Genomic DNA, 15,000 nt, shown 5'->3' on the forward strand with positions numbered 1-15,000 from the left:
GAAGAAAAGAGCTCTTGGCTGAACGCATTATCCCGTGAAGACCAGTGTTTGGCCTTGAATAAGCAAGAGTTTCGAGATTCTCTGACGCTGCGTTACTACTTAGCGTGGGCTGATCTGTCGAGTCATTGCGCATGAGTCAACCACACCCTTTCGAGCAAAAAAGGTGGGTTTGGAGCTTATGATAAACATGATGATATTTGGGATCTTTTGACCGCCCTGACCTGCGTCTGAGCCACACCTATATACTCTCAACAATAAACGATTTGAGCAAAGAAGGGAAGAGAGTTCTGGTCTCGTGGAATCACAGCATTTGAACGGGGAGTAATGCATATCAACTCCACAAGCAATTAGAACAAGACTACGACGATTATTCTTCAACATCACGAGGATTTTCAGAAATGCATTGAAATAGCACAGCTGTCTGTGAACGTGCCGGCCCTATTCATATTCATATTCATATTTTAGTCTTTTCAGGTTCATCCAGGTTTCGATGAAAGACATTATGGAATTGTATGGTTTCTACGGGGCTTGATTTAAATAACACTCCTCAACCGCATCAGATGTAACGTTAACAATTACTAGCTCCTTAGAGTGGTTTTCAATTGAGTGTCGAAAGTAATTAGATAATTACTTTGGTTTTGCATTACTTTACTCAGGGATTGGTTCAAAGTTCTCGCGCCACTTTTCTAACCAATCAGAAGTGAAACCAAAACCAATCGTAGCTCTCGCGTGCACACTTTCCCGCGCTATGTGTCGGCTACGTGTAATTATTTCGAGTTTTGATTGGTTTACTGGATTGTCTCCGTCCTTTTTGATTGGCCAAAGTAATTACTTTGGTTTTGGTTTTTCGACACTCATTTGAAAACCGCTCTAGTTCAAAAAGGGAAAGATGCGATGAGACATGTTTTGTGTAGTTGCGAGCACGCCATTGAATTCCCTTCTGTAGGTAGATCCGAGCGCTCTTCATAAAGCTTCTTGCTGGGTGTGATTAACGATGTTTTGCTTTCATTCGATGTATTTCAGTTTTCACAAGTTATTTCCTTTGCCTTTACGGCTCCACCCTCGTCACCTGCTAATTCCAAAACCTTTACCTTCCTAGTGTATCTGTTGATGTCAGTGTTGTTTTTAAACTTAACTTCTTAATTCTGGGGGCAGTAGAGCGCTAGTATGTAGTTATCCGTTACTGACAATTAAAGGCCAAGTTATAACAACAGATATACTTTCTGAGATTTTAAATTAATTTAACTTTGAAGGAAGTCTAGAAATAAATTTTGAGAGCGTTCGTCGAAACCAGAAGGTTTCTTCCTTTTTCAGCCCATTGCTTCAAAAATAAACGCAATCAATTCTTAGATCGCGGGGAAGTAAAAGTGCTGTACTGACAAAGCTGGTTGGTTTTCCTATGGATTCTTCTTTGCAATGTTTGGAATTCATTAAATACACAAATGCACTGACCAGTTTCATCAATTTTTAAACTTCCTCTTCTCATAAATACGACATAATAATTACATGGTCCAGTGTCGACAAATGTAGGTTCCGCTAAGTCATAAAGCTAAGAAATAAACACCGGAAAAATTGCATATCAGTTAAGATGCTTACACCTGCCGGAGGCAAACAGAAAACAAAACACACTAATTTGCATGCGTGTAAGTGATCAGTACCATAGACTTGCATTTTTTTAAATAATAATAATTATTATTTTTCGCACATTTCTGCACATAGTCCTGTTCAAAATGTTCCCAAGACCTCCGTAGATCTTGAGGTAGTAGCAGATGACCGATTATATTCTGCTAGGCCTTAGGTCGGTGGTTTATCCGTGTCACCATGAGATAGAGCTCAAATGGTCTTAGTCTACCTAAAAAAAGGAGTTGGAGGATGAAATTTGATCAAGATAAGGACAAACCGATTCATTGTGTTTCCGCAAGGCCATGCCCAAGGAATTATGGTGGACGGACCACGGACGTACATAGAGCGTGGGGATATTTTGACAGTCGGTTTGCGAACAAAACTCAGGAAACTTATGGATGAACACCTGACCAAAATCAACAATCATAGTCCCATGAAAAGTAAGTTATTATAGGGAGTTCTTGGTTGACCACATTGTCTTTGCTGCCAGAAGGCATTTTGCTATGCACAAATTGACTTCAGAAGTTGAACGAACTTGTTGAACTAAGATCGCTTTCCAATTTTAAGCTGTAACGTTTTCATAGTCATTGAAATCTTAGCTATGAACTACTTTCAAATTCTTGAATGGCAAAAACGTTATGGGCCCGTAAATTCTTAGTTTGTAAAATTTTAAAGTTTTGAAGGAAAATTGAACAGAGATTTTCTGGTTTATTGTTCTTTAGTTTTCACATTTCTTTGCCTATCCAATCGTCTTTAACAATTCAGTACTGATTTTTTGGGGGATTTAGGAGAATACCATAGGCGCATGATGACTAGGCAGCATTTATAAAGAAAAATTCCCCTATACAAAAACGGGACAGATGCAATGGGATATGTGTCGTCTGATTGCGAGCATGCCATTGAATTCCCTTACATAAGTAGATCCGAGCACTCTTCTTAAAGCTATGCTCGGTGTGACTTATTTACCGATGTTTTTTTTTACCTTCATTCGATGATATTTCAGTTTTAAATTTACGAAGTTATTTCCTTTAACCTTTGAGTGTATCTGTTGATGCGGGTGTTGTTTTTAATTTTAACATAACTTGTTCTTTAGAGAGCTCGTAGAAATGTAGGTATCTGTATAATACTGACAATTGGTGGCCACGTTAAAACAAGAGATATGCTTCCTGAACATTAAAATTGTTTTGAAAGAAGTATAGAAATGAAATTACCTTTTCTTTAACGCGTATTTCAAATCAAGAAAGTTTCTTGCTATTTGAGCCCAGTGGTTCACGATAAACGCAATCAATTTTTTTGAGAAGACGGGGAACCGGGAAGTTAGAGTGCTGCAGCTGTACTGACAATCCTCTTTATAATGTTTGAAATTCATTGTATACACAAATGCACTGACCAGTTTCATCAATTTTTTTTGACTTCCTCTTCTCATAAATAAATACGTAATAATGTAATAATTACATGGTCCAGTGTCGACAAATTTACAAAACTTGAAACCACTGAGAAGCAATTCGCGTTTTTTGGCCTTTAGTTAACTAGTAAACTTAAAATCATCACTTTGATGGTACGCAAAAGGTGAAACGAATATGATCGGAAACAACATTTTCCCTGGCTCATCGAAAGAGTCACCATTTCGGACTTAAATACCTCAGGGCATCATGTAGGTTGCCGCTGAGTCACGAAGTTAAGAAATGAAGTCTGGTTTGGTGCTCGAACAAAATCTCAAGCGAGAGCTGAAAAACACTTGTCCGTTGCGATTTTTTAAACAACATGCAATTTCTTCTTTATTTGGCTGTGAACTTTTACCCGACACCTGCTGCTTTTTCAAGGCCATTATGATTATACAAATTTTTATTAAATTATCAATTTGTTTTAATTTCGTGTTACGCAAGTAGATTACTTAGAACGAATAATACTTTGGACCAAGAATATCACGCATGAAAATATCGCAGGTAAAATCCGTTCTCAGGTTGAATTCGTTTTTACCGAGGTTAACTTGGCTATCCTCATATTACCTACGTTGAATATGCACTCAGATGAATTGAAGAAACATTTTTTGGAGCCTAAATTAAAGCCTAATGAAAAATTAGGGTCAAGTAAGGTTAGGATTGGTTTTGGTTACTACACAAGGATATCAATTATGACTTATTATACAAAAAGGGAAAAATGAAAACAATTGTGTTGCCTTGAGCGTGTTCCTTCTTGTAGTGTGCGGTGGTGAACACGCCGGACTATGGAGTGTTTTCACGTGACGTCACAGCGGTCATGCTGGTGTGCCTCATTAATTAAACAATGGAACGGCGGCCATGATTGTGTAACCAACTACTCCTACGGAAATTGACCCCTCTTTTCAGGCAAACGTTTACTTTTCCTTCGGGGGAAAAAACAAGGTTACTGATCACGTGAGTAAAAACACTCTATAAACTCACCTGGAGAGTTCGAGTTCGAATACAGGTGGCGCGAGTGAATAGTACAGTTCTTTGTTTCCTTACTAATGCTGTCTTGCGAGTTTAAGAAACGTTTTCGTGTACGGCTACGACAACGCCACAGACAAGAATATCATTGGTTAAAAGAGGAAAACCAATCATGCTTGACCATAGTTTTAGCACACCTTTTTGCGGTACTCTGCATGGCAAAGACCTGAAATCACCAAATTTGAGGTTCTGGGGACAAAGTGAGTATTCACTCTATCCCTTGCTTTGTTACGGAATTCCGGAACAGGGAAGGTATAAGGGGAGGTGGCGTCAGTGTCTATATTAAGGAAAATATCAATTACAAGCGCCGTCGTGACATTGAAAATGCCCACCCAGAACTTGAACATCTATGGATCGAGGTGCCTGCCCGCAATAAGTATAGTAGGGCTCTAGTAGGTGTGATCTACAATTCCGAGCGCATGCTCAGTCTTTCCGATTGGCTGAATAGTTTAGATAACTTACTTGGATACCTGACTGTGTACTGGGATGGCATTTTAATGCTTACAGTAGACATCAATATCGATATGCTTCGTCCTTCTGATCATCTAACGAAAAGGTATCAAGGTATACTGGATATGTTCGAGCTTACACAGGTTGCGAAACGACCTACACGTGTTACAAGGACCTCCAAAACCCTAATTGATCACTTTATCACCAACCACCCGCAAAAGGTGACCAACACTGGTATAATTCCACGCTCTATTGTAAGTGACCACGATGCCATCTACGCATGCGTCAATGTACGGCTCCCTCGGTTCCAGCCTCGTTATAAATTTATCCAGGACATTAAGAACTTTAAAGAGGACTTTTTTACTCTTCCTCTGTCTGTTATATCCTACTCGGATGATCCCGACGAACAACTAGAGACACTGAATACACTAATTTCCGAGTGTGTCGAGAGACACGCCCCCTTGCGGAAGGTTCGTGTCACGCGACCACCCGCTCCATGGATGAAGGACCCATTGATAGAGGAACTTCAGAAGAAACGAGATGCTGCTAGATTTACCGCTCACCAGACCAGCACTTATGCTTCTTGGCATGAGTTTCGTTCGGTCAGGAATAAATTAAAGTTGGCAATAAGAACTGCTCGGAAGGCATTTATTGAAAAAGCTCTCTATTAAATTACTGACGAAAAAAAGAGTCGGACAAACGCTCACAGAACTCACTTTGCTTTTGTTTCATGCAAATTTGAAGGCCAAAAAATGAATTGTTGTTGAATCTTTGTGAATTACCTTGAAAGCTCTATATATATCGATGCACCGAATAAAATGCCAGTCACTCGTTGAAAACTTGCTGTAGCGAAGGAAGATTATTCTCAACGGTGAGAGGGGAAGGCCCGTTGTGACGGAATTTCCAAATTAAAACTGTCCGACAGCTCGGAATTTGTTCAAAATGAATTACTGATTGCTTACAAAAGCGAGAGCGTCTGTAAAGATCGTCATTATTGTACTGTTCAAGGGAACTTTTCCTGTCCCTTAAATTATCGATTCTATATGACACAATTGATGACTGACTCATTGACGTAACCGTATGTCTCTTACAGGTTTAGCCTCCTTTGTTGTTTAATCGATGGCCAAGCCCCGTCTAACCCTTGACTAAACTAAACTTTGTCTAAATAACAGAAGCTTTCTGCAAAACTGTGGTTTAGACCAGGGCTATTATAATCAGGGTCTAAACCTCGTTTAAATAATGGGCCCTAAGGAAGTCTCCAAATGACTGAAGAGAAAGTTCTCCCTTTGTCATGAGAGCTGCAAACGATTGAAGTTCATGTCTTCTTGGGTAAGTGCTAATAATTGCGGCGTGACTCGGGCAATTTTAAAATATTTGGAAAAACATGGTTGATTATGAATCCCGGGTTGATTTCACAAGGAAGTACTCGATAATTACTCAATGGCAAAATTAATTAATTACAAACATTGAAGAAAACAACTTTCTCTTGCCTTTGAGAAAGTCGGCCGGCCGGCTGCCTCAAAAAAGAAAGCACGTTCACTGCAGTGCACCAAAACCTAGTTTTTGACTGAGAATAGATAAGATCCATGGTGATACCAGGCGTAACATAGTATGGTTATTGTTATATAAATTCTCAGTCAAGATAAGATGTCGGCTCATCGGCATCTTTTACGTAAAAAACTGGCAAATTATTAGGTGGTAACCTAAGGGTTACTGGGCCCCTACATTCCTCAGTTGGTAAATTTTAAGTTTTAGATTCTTAAACCAAAAATGAGCAAAGATTATCTGGTTTATCGCTGGCTTAAATTTTCACATTTTTTTGACTATGCAATATTGGTCTTTCAGCGTTCAGTGCTGATTTTTAGGAGATCAAAGAGAATACGATGAGCTTATCGCAATCATGGGATGCTAATCATTGTGCAAACAAGCATTCCCCTTCTCCGGGCAGTTGTATCTGAACGGCTCAACTGACTTAAAACAAAAACGATAGTTTTCACAGACCTTGATCACTCCATTCACCTTTATCACTCGGCGGCCATTTTGGAGTCCGTGGGGAATAAAGGCTTTGTCTTCGCATTGTCTTTGCCCGTCCAGCCTCACACTGAATGAGAGGTTCGACGGGCAAAATCTTTAGTTTGGACATTGAGTGATATGGGCCAATTGACCATTAGGCTTCGCATCAGAAGCAAGACAAACAGAACGTTTTTTGAAAAAGATGTCAAAATTTAAAGTAATTTTTCGCCTTTTGATCAGCTGCAATGTCGTAGTTCTTTACAAACTGAAAACAGGATAGATCCACGCAATGATGAAGAGATCTTGTAGAAAATGTAGGTATTCGTATACTGACGATCAGTGGCCATGCACGTAAAAACAACAGCATAAACTCACTGAACGTTTAAATTATTTTAGAAGAACCCTACAAATGAAATACCTGTTGAAAGCGTTTTTCAGAACCAGAAAGGTTCTTATGATTTCAGCCCAGTGTTTCACAAAGTCACTTCTTAGACGCCGGGGAAGGTGAAATGTTGTAACAAAAATGGCTGGTCAGTTTTCCTCTTCTTAAAAATAAGTGGAGTTAATGAACTGAAACATAAATGCATGAGCCAGTGCCAACCAAACTTCCTCTTTTAATGAATAAGTAATAATATAAGTACATCATTGAACTAGTGTCAACAAATTCAGTTTCAAAACTTGAAACGCTGAAAAGCGCGAATGGCCTTTTTTCGGCGTCAACTAGTGCGGGGAAAATAAAACGAAGGTGATCCGAAAAAAACGTTTCCTAGCTGATGCTAAAAGACCACCATTTGGATTTAAATACCTCAAGGCGTATATGCGTGTTTCGCTGCTTGCCCTAGGGAGTCAGTAATGAACTAACAAAGAGAAATTAGCTCTGATGATTAAAGCCGGTAATGTATGGTGTCCCTTTAAAGAAAACGAACAAAAAATGAAAAGAATTCAAAGCTGAAAAACATGTTTTCGTTACGAGTATCTATTCTTGGATTTCTTAGGTGTCGCCAAACAATGCAATGGCGGCCATGTTGGTGTCCCAATCCAATCCTCCGGGAATTGAAAGATATTATTATGCTAACATCTTCTTTTGTTTTCGATGAAAAACGTGGCTGTTGATCACGTGAGTGAAACCCAAGAATAGCTAGACAAAATGCTTGATTTGGCTGTAAACTATCACCCGACGCCTGCTTCAGTTTTTCACAGTCATTAGGATATTTTTTGAACGGCTTAACTGACTTAAAGCAAAGCGCCGAATTGTTTTCTGTGGTCTTGATTTCTCACATCAGGCTTAGTAATGTACAAGGCATACTTTAAGAAGCACCACACACAGAGAGCTTTTTGAAAAAGGTCTATGAATTAAAAAACTCGTCGCCACGGTACAAGCTGTAATGTCAACTGTTACTAGCTTTTTGCAAAAACGGGACAGATGCAGTGAGATATATGTGATGCGGTTGCGAGCGCGTCATTGAATTCCCTTACATAAGTAGATCAGAGCACTAGTCTAAAGCTATGCTCGATCTGATTAATGATGTTTTAACTTCATTCGATGTATATCAACTTTTACTGATAAACTTTTTAGTTTCCGGGCTTTTTATTTAGATAGTCTTACAGCTCCACCCTTGTCACGTACAAATTCCAAAAACGTCTACTCAGTTTCCCAGGCAAGGCTGGAGTTCACTCGAATTCTCTTTATAATAATAAAAAATCAAACAACCCCTGAAATATTGGCATCAAAGTACCGGACATGGAGTGGGAAACCGCCGGACAAAACGACCGGCCTCCGGCCTCAAACGAAAACCCTGGCCTACTGCAGAGAAAATCAACACCAAGGAACTAAAAATATATCATCAACACGAGCTATTTCCTTGGAAGAAAAAACTATCACATATTAGTATGAAGGTCCAAATCTAAAGTCTCATAGAACGAAAACCATTGCTAAATGAAATCTTACTGGAAGCGCCTAAAAGATAGTAAAATTATGACAAAGTTAAAGGAAACCAGACCACGTACAAGGGAGTCATGTAGGCCTGTCAAGCCCCATTTTACACTCTTGAATATTATATTTTGTTAAACTGTTGTTACATTGGCTAATGACAATTTTTGTTTTCATTATTTAAGATACCCCCCTTGAGAATGTTCTTATAAGTCCCTTATAATCCAGCTCTAAACCTTGTTTAAATAATCGTTTAAATAGTGAATGAAGAGAAAGTTCTGCCTTTGTCACGAGCTCGAGAACTGCAAACGATTAAAAGTCGACATGTCTTCTTGGGTTAGTGTTAATAACTGCGGCATGACTTGGGCAATTTCACAAACTTTGGAAAAACATAGTTGATTATGAATCCCAGGTTCATTTCGATTATAATAATAATTTACAAATACAACTGTTATGTATTGAGGGGAAACATTACCAAGAGGGAAAGGATGAAGAAAACGCAACATTTACTGAACGTAAACAAGGTGGAGGATTCACATGGCGTTTCTCCCGACAAGCCCCTGACCAGTACATTCGGAAATTTGCACTTTCGGTATATAACAATAATACTATGTTACGCCGGATATTTCCATAGATGTTGTCTATTCTCTGTCAAAAACTATTAGTTTTTATGCACTGCAGTGAATGTGCTTTCTTTTTTGAGGCAGCCGGCCGGCAGGCTTCCGCAAAGGCAAGAAAAAGTTGTTTCTTTGGAATTAATTCTGCCATTGAGTGATAATTGCTAATTGCAAAACAACATTTATATTTATGACGATGCAAAAGTTCCTCAATTCTGTGAAAGATTTTTGTTGCAAGGGTAAAAGCAGTCTTGAATCGAAATTCTCAGTTAAAATAAGATGTTGGCTCATCGGCATCTTTTACATAAAAACTGGCAAATTATTAAGTGGTAACCTAAGGGTTACTGGACCCCTACATTCCTCAGTTGGTAAATTTTAAGTTTTAGATTCTTAAACCAAAATTGAAGAAATATTTATCTGGTTTATCGCTGGCTTACATTTTCACATCTTTTTGACTGTGCAATAATGGTCTTTCATCGTGCAGTGCTTATTTTTAGAGGATCGAAGAGAATACGATGAGCTTATGGCAATGGTGCATAATGTGTAAACAAACATTCCCCTTTCCCGGGCAGTTGTATCTGAACGGCTTATCTGACTTAAAATTAAAACGATAGTTTTCAAAGGTCTTGATCATTCCTATTAGGCTTCCTATCAGCAGCAAGACAAACAGAAAGCTTTTTTTACAAAAGTCTCAGAATTGAAAAATTCTTCTTGATCAGCTGCAATGTCGTAATTCTTTACAACTGATCAGCTGCAATGTCAATGTCATTTGTAATTCTTTACAAACTGAAACAGGATATATCGATGCAATGAGATACTGGTGATGAAGAGATTTTGTAGAAAATGTAGCTATTCGTATTCTGACAATCAGTGGCTAGGTTAAAACAGCATATATGCTCACTGAACATTTAAGTTATTTTAGAAGGACCCTAGAAATGAAATACCTGTTGAAATCGTATTTCAGAAGCAGAAATGTTCTTATGATTTCAGCCCAGTGTTTCACGTAGTCACTTCTTAGACGCCGGAGAAGGTGAAGTGTTGCCTTGTAACAAAACAGGCTGATTTTCCTCTTCTTAAAAATAACTGGAGTTGATTAAATACAAATATGCACGAGTAATAAATAATTAATAATAAGTAGTGTAACATCATTGAACTAGTGTCAAAAATTTTTCAAAACTTGAAACTCTGAAAAGCGAATGGTTTTTTCGGCATCAACTAGTGCGGGGAAAATAAAACGAACGTGATCCGAAAAAAAATGACTCCAGGCTGATATTAAAAGACCACCATTTTGGATTTGAATACCTCAGGGCGTACAGTAATGCGTGTTTCGCTGCTTGCCTCAGGGAGTCAGTAATGAAACTATCAAAAGAAATTAGGCCTGACGATTATAGGTAATTTATGGCGCCCTTTTAAAGAAAACGAACCAAAAATGAAAAGACAGCTGAAAAACAAGTTTTCGTTATCAGACTTTACTTGGCTGTAAACTACCACCCAACACCTGCTTCTGTTTTTCACGCCCATCAGGATCTTCAAATTTGACTTAAAGCAGTGCGATCCGGAATCTTATTTGAACGGCTTAACTGACTTAATAATTTATATAAATCTCTTTTTATTCGCAAGCGCCCAAATTGATGCATCCTTGTACCATTCTTGTATGATTCGTAGAGGGCCGCGCTGATATGTGTACCCCCGTGATATGTGTATCCCCGCACACATATCACTAGTGATATGTGTACCCCCTCCAATATGGCGGCCAGTGATATGTGTATCTCCCCCTTCCCTTCCCCTCCAAAAAATAAATAATTACGGCAAACTTGTGTTAATGGACGGAAATCGGTGAACACAGATCAGACATGATTTTTTCAAGGTATCAAGATTAGAAACCATTTATTTGCAACTGAACCATCTTCCACAATCAGAACTGTAAAGACACGACTCGTGAGTTCGACATGTCCATGTAAATAAAACCAAATGGATTTCATGCCTTGGCAGATAATACTCTTATGGGCCAGTAGCAAACATCAAACAATCTACTGGAAATATAAAGGAGTCGAAATTGTCATTAAAATAAAAATATATCTTGGGGATACACATATCACCGGTGACCGCAATCGTAGTCATATATGTATCCCCTGGCCTATCGGCGTTGTCGCCTGTCTAGCAAAATACTAGCTACTAGCGTTTTTTTTTCTGCCTAGTACGTAAGTGCATGAAATATTCCATCAACTGACAGCAAGTATTATTGATTCCCAATTATCACTGACAACTTAAAAACTAGACAGACGATAGTGCGCTAACCAGGGGATACACATATCACTGAGATCGCCAGTTAAGTGATATGTATATCCCCAACATATCTCGGGGGTACGCATATCACGGTAATCGTAGTCAGTGATATGTGTATCCCCTGGTAAAGCAAACGCTGTAGTCTGTCCAGCAAAGTACTAGCTAAGCTTATATATGACTAGTAAGTATATTTAAATATCGATGAGTAACCAGGGGGCATAATTGAAAAGTTAAAAACGTTCTTTGGTTAAAAGTTTTAAAAACATTGAGCTTTCGATTGCCAGTCTGGCAAGAAAAAGTGAGGTGTAAAAAGCGAAGGGAAAAATATATATGTACAAAAAGGTGAGAAAATAACAAATGAATATGAATAAATACAAAATACTCGTAGCCTCCATGTTTTTCCTACAAGGCTTTGGAGGCCCCCGGGTACAAAGCTTCAGTGTTTTTTGTATCCCTACCGGGGGTACACATGTCACCAGTGATATGGGTGCAGGGATAGACATATCACCGGGGTACTCAATGCGACACCGCTATTTTATTTGGCGTCTTCACTTGGGAGATATGGCCCCAGTTTTCCTAAAAATTTTGTCTTTGCAGCTTTTATTATGCCTACATGAAGCGCTTTTCACTTTGGGCCATTTGAAGCCCGCGAAGGCGAAATTTTGTTTCGGTTGTGGAGCGGCTTTATGTAAGTTTTCAGCCAAAACATAACATTAAATACATCGGAAAGATAAAGTAAAGGATTTTGGTTCATTGGATGGAATCCCAAATCTTGAAATCGCTGCAAAGGTAAGATGATTTCCTTCTTGTCCGTGCAGTCGCGTTCCTCGTCGTGCTACTATTATCGCACAGAATTTTGTTATTCCTCAAAATATTCGCTTTTATTCGCTCGAAATCTTGCATATTTAACTTAATTACATGCCCACAGGATTATTTTATCCACATTTTACAAATAATTAACGTCTGTTGACCAAAAACCACACAAATTATCAATTTTTCGACGAAAATTCAACCCAGACACAGAGAGCTTTTTGAAAAAGGTCTCTGAATTGAAAAACTCGTCGCCAGGGTATAACCTGTAATGTCAACTATTACTTGTTCTTTGCAAAAACGGGACAGATTCAGTGAGACTTATGTCATATGTTTGCGAGCGCGCCACTGAATTCCCTTATATAAGTAGATCAGAGCAGTCATCTAATTATAAAGCTGTGCTCGATGGGATTACTGATGTTTTAATTTCACTCGATGTATTGCAACCTTTAACTGATAAACTTAGTTTCCCGGCCTTGTATTTAGATAGTCTTCACTTCTTAGATAGCCACAGCCGGAGTTGAAGTGTTTTTTTTTTAAATCGTGGCGTGTTTTTCTTATCTTGTAATATAATTAAATAGTTGGAGTTACTAAATACATAAATGCATGAACCAGTGTGATCAATCTTCTAATAAATATGTAATAATGAGTACATTGACCCTTGTCAATGAAACGCTGAAAAGCGATTCTCCTTTTTTATGACTTCAAGCAATAAAGGAATCTCAACTTATTGGCTCAATCTCCACTTTTAAAAAATGTCACTATTTTGGATTAAAATATCTCAGACCGTCACGCATGCTGCTGCTTATTCCACCCATCACATAACTAAGAAAATAACTCTGATAATTACAGTTCATGTAAGGAATTAAGTCTGAAATAATGAAAAAGAAAGCTGAAAGCTGAACACTTTTTCGTTATTCAGTATGTAGACAATGTGCAACATCTATATTTGGCCGTAAACGGTCTTTTAACACCTTATTCACTTTGTGACAGCCTTTAAGATAGCCAAATTTTGTTTTCATTAGTGTGCAAGGAGATTAATTTATTGACAACATCAAATATGGCCAAGTAGTGACATTTTGGATTACGAATCTCCGAAAATACATGGAGATGTTCCTTCGGCCCAAAACGAATTATAGTCGAGTGGCAGTAGGGAAATATTTGACACTGAAATAAGGGAGGGAAATATGTGTTACTTTGATGACATTATTTTGAACGACTGTCATAAGCTATTAATGAGCTGTATATCAAGTAAAGACTGATAAGGCTAAGAATAGTTACATTTATGGATGTTTGGGTCATGTATCAAACTCGATTTTATTAGTTTTTTTTTATTTAGAATATATGCAACACATGTAGTTCAGTCTTCCGACTGCAAGATGTGTTTTTTTTTTTTGGATAAATCTCTCTCTTTTCCTGAGTGACAGGTTACAGTTGTTTACCATAAAGAGTCCGCCTTTTGGTTGAGCGTTGAGGGTCGAGGGTTTTATGTTGAGGGTTCCAAAAAATGTAATAATGATAATAATAATAGTAATAATAATAGTAACAACAATAATAATAATAATAATGATAATGATAATGATTATGATAATTATTATTACTATTAAAATATTTAAAAAAAACAACACAACTTTTAAATTTGCAAGACATGTTTCGGATACTCTGTATCCATCTTCAGTTGAGGGATGTTTACAAGTAAGTGACTTTATATAAAGTAGGTAACCAGTAGATGTAAATTACAAACTGTAGAATAATAGTTACAAATCAGTGAAAAAAGGTTACATAATACTAAATTTACTTTAATTTATATTAGTATACAACATTTTTTACAGTTTTGTACTCGCACCTTTTATTTTCCCACTCCGTTGTATCCGTTGTATCACTAAGGGGGACTGGAGATGATTGAGACGTCATCTCGGAAACGCTTGTTTTTATCTCTTGGTCATTCCTTTGAGATATTTTCATGTGAAGGCCTAATACAGTCGTTAGATGCTTTGTATCCGGCTGGAAAAACACAAAGACGAAGAACATGATTTTTCTATCCTCGTTTCACGGTGATTTCAGGCCAAAAGCTATCAAAAAAAGACGAAAGTGGATCTCTTTCGTAAACTTCACAAGGAAGAATCTGAGTGCCAGTTTGGAAAAAAAAAAAATGCAATGGTCATCCGCAGGTTTATTAGGGACAAAAGTGGTGCACTAGAAACTAGGAATGGGCAAAGGTGACTGCAACGATGAGATGAATGGTAGATAACTGAGCACGGATCGAGGGAGGTGGGAAAACTCACCGATAAATACGAAAAAAAGTACGAATCAAGCACACTATACAAGATAATGACAAATGTTGAACCCAAACTTAATTTTAGTAGCCCTACAACTACTTCTCTTATCCTTCATTTTTGAGGTCATCTTGTCGGATATCCCTTACCCGTTAAAAGTATTGGCTTGGTTATCTGTTATCCACTACAAAAATCTCCTTCTGAAAAAAGGAGATCAGTGGTCACGTTTTCTATAGCACTGACCTAGAAACCCTGAAGAAAAGTGTTAAATTGTGGACTATTTCCCTGAGTGAAATTTCAGCTCACGTTCCCCGTATCACTAGTTGCAATTGGGCGTGATAACCAGTACACTAGAGCGAGTTTCAATCGAGTGTCGTAAAACCAAAACCAAAGTAAGTACTTCGGCCAATCAAAAAGGACGGAGACAATCCAGTAAACCAATCAAAACTCGAAGTAATTACACGTACTCGACACAAAGCGTGGGAAAATGAGCACGCTTGCAAGCCATGATTGGTTTTGGTTTCACT

General features: G+C 38.1%; 1 protein-coding gene and 1 long non-coding RNA gene across 3 annotated transcripts in view; one reads left to right on the forward strand and one right to left on the reverse strand.

Moving 5' to 3' along the window:
- The window catches only part of LOC138030291 (uncharacterized), an 18,078-nt gene extending 7,914 nt beyond the window's left edge, over positions 1-10,164 (reverse strand). Inside the window, exon 1 of one of the 2 annotated variants that reach the window (XM_068878193.1) lies at positions 10,046-10,164. The gene's annotated coding sequence lies outside the window, so the exon portion shown is untranslated. Of the gene's footprint in view, positions 1-6,972; positions 7,071-10,045 lie in introns of those variants that run through there. The other variant, XM_068878194.1, reaches the window with a different exon arrangement.
- Positions 10,165-12,036: 1,872 nt separating this feature from the next.
- The window catches only part of LOC138030292 (uncharacterized), a 30,687-nt gene continuing 27,723 nt past the window's right edge, over positions 12,037-15,000 (forward strand). Inside the window, exon 1 of the long non-coding RNA XR_011128063.1 lies at positions 12,037-12,176. This is a non-coding gene — a long non-coding RNA (uncharacterized lncRNA). The remainder of the gene's footprint in view (positions 12,177-15,000) is intronic.

Source organism: Montipora capricornis, chromosome 13 (assembly GCF_036669925.1).
Source record: "Montipora capricornis isolate CH-2021 chromosome 13, ASM3666992v2, whole genome shotgun sequence".
NCBI lineage: Eukaryota > Metazoa > Cnidaria > Anthozoa > Scleractinia > Acroporidae > Montipora > Montipora capricornis.